Below are 9,799 nucleotides of genomic sequence, written 5' to 3'. Positions count from 1 at the left end.
ATAAAAGTCGTCTTCCAGTCCCTGAGAAGTCACCTAGGCAACTGTCATTACCCACATATTAGAAGTGTCGTCTACAGTAAGCTAGCGAGAAACTAATAATATATTGCTCAGCTGTCTGACCTCCAAAATTAGTGATTTTTCAAAGTCAATTAAAATCAAGTAACTAAAAGCAAATGAAGCTAGAGCTGTATTCAGCTCTTATTTTTATTTTTTAAATTTTCAGGTCCAGTCCCCAAGCTGAGGGGGGACATGGCTGATCCTTGGCTTCCTTTCACCAGTGTTTCATTTGGGATCTGCAGTACTTCCTATCAAGTGTTCTCTTGGAGATAACTGCTCATCACCCTGCACTCAAGATCAGACACTCTCAAAGTCTACTTCCTCCTGGAGCTCTGTCCCCAACCCCAGACTAACTATAGCAATCTCTACTTTACCTTCAGTAACTAGATGAAAATTTAATATTTTTAAATTCTGGGCTCTCAGCTTCCCGATTTACCTTCTCAAGGCAGTGAGCTCCTTAAAATAGAAGGTGTCTAGCCTACGACCCTATATCCTACCTCTACCATAGGAGGTGGTAAACAGTAGATGCTCAATGCATGTGTGTAAAACAACACACACAAGGAATGCAATAAAGTATAGAAAAGAAACCCAAGTGAGGAATAGATAATAGTGTTCAACAACATTTATCTCTGGTAGATCAGGAATGATTTTAGTTTTTCTCTTTATATATTTATGTATCACTCAGTTTTTCTGTAATGAGAATGAATTTTGCAATCAACAGAAAACCCATCAAGGAAAGAATGTCTACCCCCTGAGGTTTCTGTGGCAAGCAGAGGGATTTCAGGCCCCACTCCTTGCAGAACATGAGAAAGCTTTGTGAGGAAGTGGGTCTTGGAAGGGGCGTGAGCTCTGACATGAGAGGAGAGAAGGGGACAGGCCATGCTGAGCTGCTTCTGCAGCCTGAAGATCATTGGGCTCTCGAGAAGAATAGACAGTGTTAAGCTGTAGCATAGCAGGGAGGCTGAGCAGCAGAAAATGAAGGGCACTTTGGGACTAAATCATCCTCATTTTTAAGAAATCAAGAGGCAGGGGATGAATTGCTTGACTCCTTCAACAATAGACATGGCAGGAGGGTCTGGGAGTCTGGGAGACAGATTGATAGGATGTCTCTTGAGAAAGGGTGGCTATGGTTCATAGGGCAGAACACTTTTTGGAAGCGCAATTTTTTTCCATCAATAGTGTTAATATTGCCGACTTGATAGCTTTGTTATGAAGATGGAATGAGATTGTGCATTTTATTATCATGTATGATGTTAGAGGGGCTTTTATAGGCCCGGATTCATTGTTGCTACTGAATTACTCCAATAACCAGGAGCAAGCCTAGTGGGATCATCTCCTTGTAAAAGAGGGGTTTCCCAAGATTGGATGGTACTACGCAAGTATGCTATCCAATTCAGGTTAGAATCAAATTTGGGAGTCATTATCACAAAGCACTCACTGGTTGATAATTGTCTATACTTTCTCATGGCCTAAATTTCCAAACTGAGTGTGGTTGTTTTCCTAGTTACCTGCCAACATCTGCTTTTTGAATGCCACTAAGCAATTATCATTGCTGTGCTAATTTAGGTGAAGAAAACACAGATGGATTCCTGTAAAATTTCCCATCAATGCAAATGGGTTTCTGGAGTTGAATATCATGGCCTTGGTCACTGATTTGTGGGTGGACATCGTGAAATGTCATTTCCAATAGCAGGTTTGTTTTTTTCTAGGACCTTGACCCACAAGCAAAGTCTCTACTCTTCCTTTCTGCAAAGGAGACAATGAAAATGATACTTTGTGCTCCTGCTTGCTTGCTTTTATGTGCACATCTGGACAAATTGAAAGCCAAATGAAAGGCAGCACTTTCTTACAATTTTCAAAGGTGCATTGAAGATAAACATCATTTGAATTGTCAAGTCTATCTTCACAGTAGAGGAAGAAAAATTGTGAGCTGCAGAGGGAGAAAACTGGGGCAAAGAGGAAAGAACACAGCTTGGCTGAGTCCTGTCCTTGCTTCCTTCAGATTCTCATGTGAAAGTGTGAAGAATGGGAGGAGTGAAGACAGAAGGTTCCAGGCTGAATCACTTGTGGCTTTAGATTCTTGGTTCATGCTCTTATAACTCCTGGGCATTAGTTTCATTAATAAGCAAGTAAACCATAAAGGCAAAGTATGCATAAGCATACATTATATTTTGGTAACAATTTCTAATGTTAGAATAAAATGGAGCCCATCACCCTTATTCCTGGAGCTTTGTGGCACAGTCATCTCACGCAACCACCTCCCTGTTGGGATCCCATGAGAGCCTCTGCGGTCAAACGCTCCACCCCAGGTGTTCTGCCTTTCCTTCCTGATGCTGAATTTTCTGTTCATGTTTCATGGGCTCTTTGAAAACCCATTTTGAAGCCTTTCTCAGGCATTTGTGATTTCTCTTGTCATTCCTCCTGCCTGACCCCCCCATTGCACACACACCACAACTTTACCTCTTCCCTTCATTATACCTTGTCCTCAACTCTGCCCCTCCCCTGGTCGGCCTGGGGTCAACTACCCAGTTGCAGAGGAAACAACCAGAAACCACCCTCACCCATCATCCCTCACACACCATTACATTTTGTGTCTTTTACTGTGGTGACCTGATAAAAGCCTGGGCTATGGAACCTGACTAATACCTTAGCACAAGTCCTGGTCCTGCCACTTGGTCACGGGTTCTGTGACATTGGGCAGGAGACAGCCTCTATGTGTCAGTGTTTGGGCTTTGGAGAACAGGAGTACCTCACTCATTGTGTTGTTATTAGGAATGCATGAGATAACAATTATATGACGTTAGAATACAGCTTGGCATGTAATACACTGTAGATGTGTTAAACAAACCCCATCATGACTGCCTGACGGCCCTACCAGTGTTTGGATTGTCTTAAGTATAACCACACACCCCACATTGTCACTAGCAGGAGACATTTCCTGCACTGAGGACAGAGGCTGGGCTGAGAGTCTGAGTTGCACTGGGTGAGGGAATTCTGTTCTTTTTGCATATGGCCCCAGAACCCAGCGCTGCATTTCCATCAGTCATTTTAATTCTGTCCCCTGTTTTCAAGTCCGCCCAACTCTAACCCATTTGAAATTGGTAATTTGTCTGGATGATCTGGAGGGAGTGATCCTCGATTCCTCCCATGATAATTTATTCTAATTGCATTGGCTTGTTTTGGAGTTTGTGCTGCTAAGCAACACTGAGATTCCCCCCCCCCTTTTGTTCTTTCTTTTCTCTATCCAGCTCAGAAGGAGCTCCCTTTGTGCCACACACACAACAGCTAACAAAGGCAAATGACAAAAGAGAAGGAAAAGCCAGCCAAAGGAGTGAAATGACCCAGCCCCATTGTCTGGGGATCCCTGAGAGGCCCAGGGTCCAGGAGCAGCCAGCTAAGTGAAGACCAGGAAGCAGTTCAGTTTCTGTTGAGAGAAGGCCCCCAGGGTCCTTGGTTCCTGATTGGGAGGAACTGTCGCCTTGGTGATGGAGGCAATTGGAACTTCCTACCTTCTCTGCACCTCTCCTTTTCCTTTATCATGCCATGGTGTGAATGGGAGAGAGGGATGACAGGTGGCTTGTCTAGGAGATTGTGGGGTAAAGGGTCATTTGATGAATTTCTGGAAAAGATTTTCCATCTGGGAACTGTCATGGCCTCAATTCAAATGAATGATACAAGGCCATCAATTTATTGCTTGTTCTGCACAAACCCTGCACCAGCCAGGATGGATGCCCCAGGCTGCGGCTGGCTCAATTTACACGCACCACACGGTGCCCTGCACCACAGGGCGAGTCGTCAGGGCTCACCTTGGTGCTGAACCTCCTTCTGAAACCTCTGTCTGAGACATCTTTCTCTGTGGAAAGAGGATCACAGTGTTTGCAGTTGTTCTAATACTTGGTTTGCTTAAAAGCATTAGAGGGGGTTCATATTGGGGAACCTCCAAAGGGTACTTGCATACAACACGCTTGGCAATCGATCGAGTGACTTAGCATCTTTTCAGGTTAGCATTGCTCTCAGCCCCTGAGCTGACCCATGTCACTTGGTCTATAAAACAAGAGACCAGAATGTCTATTGTCAAGGGAGCCAAGAAACAGGGGTGGGGGCAAGGAGAAGGCACTAGTGTTTTCTACCTTCCAAATAACTGCAAAAGTGTCAGGTGTTTCATGGAATCAACCCAGCTTCTTCCCCACTGTGGAGTCTAATGTCTCTCTGCTTTTGAAGCTAAAACATCTTTCTTTATCTAATATTGGATACCTTTAAAAAGATATTTCCCCTTCCCCCTCCTTATCTTCAAGGTAACTACTATCCTGAATTTTGTGTTTAGCATTCCTCGCTTTCCTTTATACCTCCTTCAGTATCTACAGGGGATTGGTTCTAGGAATCCCTACCCTCCCATACTAAATTCCTGGGATGCCCAAGTCTCTTATATAAAATGGCATAGTGTTTGCCATGTAATCCGAGCTCATCTTTCTCTATACTTTAAAGCATTTCTAGATTATCTATAAAACCTAATACAGTGAAAATGCTATGGAAATAGTTGTTATACTGCATTGTTTGGGGAATAATGACAAGAAAAAAGTCTGTGCAGGCTCACTACAGGCACAATCATTGCTGGTCAGACTACAATGTATACTAGTCAGCAACAATGTATCTCCCCGCTTCCCCCATATTTTCTCTATGTGTTTGGTTGAATCTGTGGATGTGGAACCTGCAGATAAGAAGGGCAAATGTATTATTAAAGATATAAATAATATTGTAATCATATTATCATCAAATGAACACCTGGATACCTTCCCCCTGTTCCCACCTGTTTGAGGTAATGCTCATTACCAGGCCAATAGAACCTTCCTGGCCTCTTTGTTCCCATTTCCTCTTCTTTATCTTCCAGGTAATCACTACCTTAAATTTTGTGGTAAGCATTGCTTGCTTTCAGCTTTGCATATTTTAAGTTTTATATAAATAGGATTACTGTAAGTATTCCTCATTTTTCAAAATATCAATGTTATTTCTCAAAATTCATCTTATATGAATAAGTATAGCTCTTTCTTTCTTTTCTTTTCTTTCTTTCCTTCCTTCCTTCCTTCCTTCCTTCCTTCCTTCCTTCCTTTCTTTCTTTCTTTCTTCCTCAGTTCTATAATCTGTGGAAGGAGTACCATAATTTACTTATCTGTTCTGTTGGTGGTTACCAGGTTTGGCTGCATTTTCTTGCTTCTATAACCAGTGTGGCTGTGGACTTACTTTGAGAAGTCTTGTGCCTACGGCCAGACCTTCTCTAGGGCAACAATTCTTCACCTTTTTGGACTTCAACCTTTAAAGCTCTTAAAAATTATCTGCAAAAGGGCTTTTATTGATATGAGTTCTATCTATTCATATTTACCATATTGCAAATTAACTTTAAGCATCTTTATTAATTATTTAAAATAATAACACACTAATTACATGTTACCATGAATAATATTTTAATGAAAATACATTTTTGAAATAAAAAAATAGTGGGAAAAGTGGCACTGTTTTATATTTTATCATCGTTTGAATGTTAGTCTGAACAGCTGGATTCTCATACAGCTTCTGTGTTTGGTCTACTGAAATTTTGTTATTTTAGTTGGAGTGTGTACAGAGACTCCAGCTTCATATAGATGTACAGATGGAAAAGGAAGAAATATCTTAACAAACTTATTAGGGAATTTTGGATATTCTTTAGTAGCACACTACATCTAGATAAGAGCTTGTTTCTTGTCTCTCCTCTGCCACCCTCTGTACTGAGGATTAAACCCAGGGGACTTTACTACTGGGCTACATCCCCAGCACTTTTTATTTTTATTTATTTATTTTATTTTATTTTATTTTTATTTATTTTTTTTTAATTTTTTATTGTTGGCTGTTCAAAACATTACATAGTTCTTGATATATCATATTTCACAATTTGATTCAAGTGGGTTATGAGCTCCCATTTTTACCCCATATACAGATTGCAGAATCACATCAGTTACACATCCACTGATTTACATATTGCCATACTAGTGTCTGTTGTATTCTGCTGCCTTTCCTATCCTCTACTATCCCCCCTCCCCACCCCTGCCCTCCCCTCCCCTCCCCTCTTCTCTCTCTGCTCCCTCTACTGACATTCGTTTGTCCCCCTTATATTATTTTTCCCCTTCCCCTCACTTCCTCTTGTATGTACTTTTGTATAACTCTGAGGGTCTCCTTCCATTTCCATGCATTTTCCCTTCTCTCTCCCTTTCCCTCCCACCTCTCATCCCTATTTAATGTTAATCTTCTTCTCATGCTCTTCGACCCTACTCTGTTCTTAGTTACTCTCCTTATATCAAAGAAGACATTTGGCATTTGTTTTTTAGGGATTGGCTAGCTTCACTTAGCATAATCTGCTCTAATGCCATCCATTTCCCTGTAAATTCTATGATTTTGTCATTTTTTAATGCAGAGTAATACTCCATTGTGTATAAATGCCACATTTTTTTTATCCATTCATCCATTGATGGGCATCTAGGTTGGTTCCACAGTCTAGCTATTGTGAATTGTGCTGCTACGAACATAGATGTAGCAGTGTCCCTGCAGCATGCTCTTTTTAGGTCTTTAGGGAATAGACCGAGAAGGGGAATAGCTGGGTCAAATGGTGGCTCCATTCCCAGCTTTCCAAGAAATCTCCATACTGCTTTCCAAATTGGCTGCACCAATTTGCAGTCCCACCAGCAATGTACAAGTGTACCCTTTTCCCCACATCCTCGCCAGCACTTGTTGTTGTTTGACTTCATAATGGCTGCCAATCTAACTGGAGTGAGATGGTATCTTAGAGTGGTTTTGATTTGCATTTCTCTGACTGCTAGAGATGGTGAGCATTTTTTCATGTACTTGTTGATTGATTGTATGTCCTCCTCTGAGAAGTGTCTGTTCAGGTCCTTGGCCCATTTGTTGATTGGGTTGTTTGTTCTCTTATTGTCTAATTTTTTGAGTTCTTTGTATACTCTGGATATTAGGGCTCTATCTGAAGTGTGAGGAGTAAAGATTTGTTCCCAGGATGTAGGCTCTCTATTTACCTCTCTTATTGTATCTTTTGCTGAGAAAAAACTTTTTAGTTTGAGTAAGTCCCATTTGTTGATTCTAGTTATTAACTTTTGTGCTATGGGTGTCCTATTGAGGAATTTGGAGCCCGACCCCACAGTATGTAGATCGTAGCCAACTTTTTCTTCTATCAGACGGCGTGTCTCTGATTTGATATCAAGCTCCTTGATCCATTTTGAATTCACTTTTGTGCATGGCGACAGAAAGGGATTCAGTTTCATTTTGTTGCATATGGATTTCCAGTTTTCCCAACACCATTTGTTGAAGATGCTATCCTTCCTCCATTGCATGCTTTTAGCCCCTTTATCAAATATAAGGTAGTTGTAGTTTTGTGGATTGGTTTCTGTGTCCTCTATTCTGTACCATTGGTCCACCCGCCTGTTTTGGTACCAGTACGATGCTGTTTTTGTTACTATTGCTCTGTAGTATAGTTTGAAGTCTGGTATCGCTATACCGCCTGATTCACACTTCCTGCTTAGCATTGTTTTTGCTATTCTGGGTCTTTTGTTTTTCCATATGAATTTCATGATTGCTTTCTCTATTTCTACAAGAAATGCCGTTGGGATTTTGATTGGCATTGCATTAAACCTATAGAGAACTTTTGGTAATATCGCCATTTTGATGATGTTAGTTCTGCCTATCCATGAACAGGGTATATTTTTCCATCTTCTAAGATCTTCTTCTATTTCTCTCTTTAGGGTTCTGTAGTTTTCATTGTATAAGTCTTTCACCTCTTTTGTTAGGTTGATTCCCAAGTATTTTATTTTTTTTGAAGATATTGTGAATGGAGTGGTTGTCCTCATTTCCATTTCAGAGGATTTGTCGCTGATATACAGGAATGCCTTTGATTTATGCGTGTTGATTTTATATCCTGCCACTTTGCTGAATTCATTTATCAGCTCTAATAGTTTCTTTGTAGACCCTTTTGGGTCTGCTAGGTATAGAATCATGTCATCTGCAAATAGTGATAATTTAAGTTCTTCTTTTCCTATTTTGATGCCTTTAATTTCTTTCGTCTGTCTAATTGCTCTGGCCAGTGTTTCGAGAACTATGTTAAACAGAAGTGGTGAGAGAGGGCATCCCTGTCTTGTTCCAGATTTTAGAGGGAATGCCTTCAATTTTTCTCCATTCAGAATGATGCTAGCCTGAGGCTTAGCATAGATTGCTTTTACAATATTGAGGAATGTTCCTGTTATCCCTAGTTTTTCTAGAGTTTTGAACATAAAGGGATGCTGTACTTTGTCGAATGCTTTTTCCGCATCTATCGAGATGATCATATGATTCTTATTTTTAAGTCTATTGATGTGGTGAATAACATTTATTGATTTCCGTATATTGAACCAGCCTTGCATCCCAGGGATGAATCCTACTTGATCATGGTGCACAATTTTTTTGATAAGTTTTTGTATCCGAGTGGCCAGAATTTTATTGAGGATTTTTGCATCTAGGTTCATTAGAGATATTGGTCTGTAGTTTTCTTTCTTTGAAGTGTCTTTGTCTGGTTTAGCTATCAGGGTGATGTTGGCCTCGTAGAATGAATTTGGAAGTTCTCCCTCTTTTTCTATTTCCCGAAGTAGCTTGAAAAGTATTGGTATTAGTTCCTCTTTAAAGGTTTTGTAAAACTCTGCTGTATACCCATCCGGTCCTGGGCTTTTCTTAGTTGGTAGTCTTTTGATGGTTTCTTCTATTTCCTCAATTGATATTGATCTGTTTAGGTTGTCTATATCCTCCTGACTCAATCTGGGCAGATCATATGACTTAAGAAATTTATCTATGCCTTCACTATCTTCTAATTTATTGGAGTATAAGGATTCAAAATAGTTTTTGATTATCTTCTGTATTTCTGAAGTGTCTGTTGTGATATTGCCTTTTTCATCCCGTATGCTAGTAATTTGAGTTCTCTCTCTTCTTCTCTTCGCTAGCATCGCTAAGGGTCTGTCGATTTTGTTTATTTTTTCAAAGAACCAACTTTTAGTTTTGTCAATTTTTTCAATTGTTTCTTTTGTTTCGATTTCATTAATTTCAGCTCTGATTTTCATTATTTCTTGCCTTCTACTTCTTTTGCTGTTGTTTTGCTCTTCTTTTTCTAGGATTTTGAGATGAAGTATGAGATCATTTATTTGTTGGCTTTTTTCTTTTTTTAAGGAATGAACTCCAAGCAATGAATTTTCCTCTTAGAACTGCTTTCAATGTGTCCCATAGATTCCGATATGTTGTGTCTGTGTTTTCATTAATCTCTAAGAATTTTTTAATTTCTTCCTTGATGTCTTCTATAACCCATTGATCATTCAGTAACCTATTGTTCATTCTCCAAGTGATGTATTCTTTTCCCTTCCTTCTTTTATCGTTGATTTTCAGTTCCATTCCATTATGATCAGATAAGATGCATGGTATTATCTCTACTCCTTTATATTGTCTAAGAGTTTCCCTGTGACATAATATATGATCTATTTTTGAGAAGGATCCATGTGCTGCTGAGAAAAAAGTGTAACTGCTTGATGTTGGGTGGTATATTCTATATATGTCAATTAAGTCTAGGTTATTAATTGTGTTATTGAGTTCTATAGTTTCCTTATTCAACTTTTGTTTGGAAGATCTGTCCAGTGGTGATAGAGGTGTGTTGAAGTCTCCCATGATTATTGTATGGTGGTCTATTAGACTC

This window comes from Marmota monax, unplaced genomic scaffold (assembly GCF_021218885.2).
Source record: "Marmota monax isolate L192 unplaced genomic scaffold, Marmota_monax_Labrador192_F-V1.1 WCK01_AAM20220418_F8-fsc00044, whole genome shotgun sequence".
Classification (NCBI taxonomy): domain Eukaryota; kingdom Metazoa; phylum Chordata; class Mammalia; order Rodentia; family Sciuridae; genus Marmota; species Marmota monax.
The sequence above is the reverse complement of the archived record's forward strand: the minus strand, read 5'-3'. Positions refer to the sequence as shown.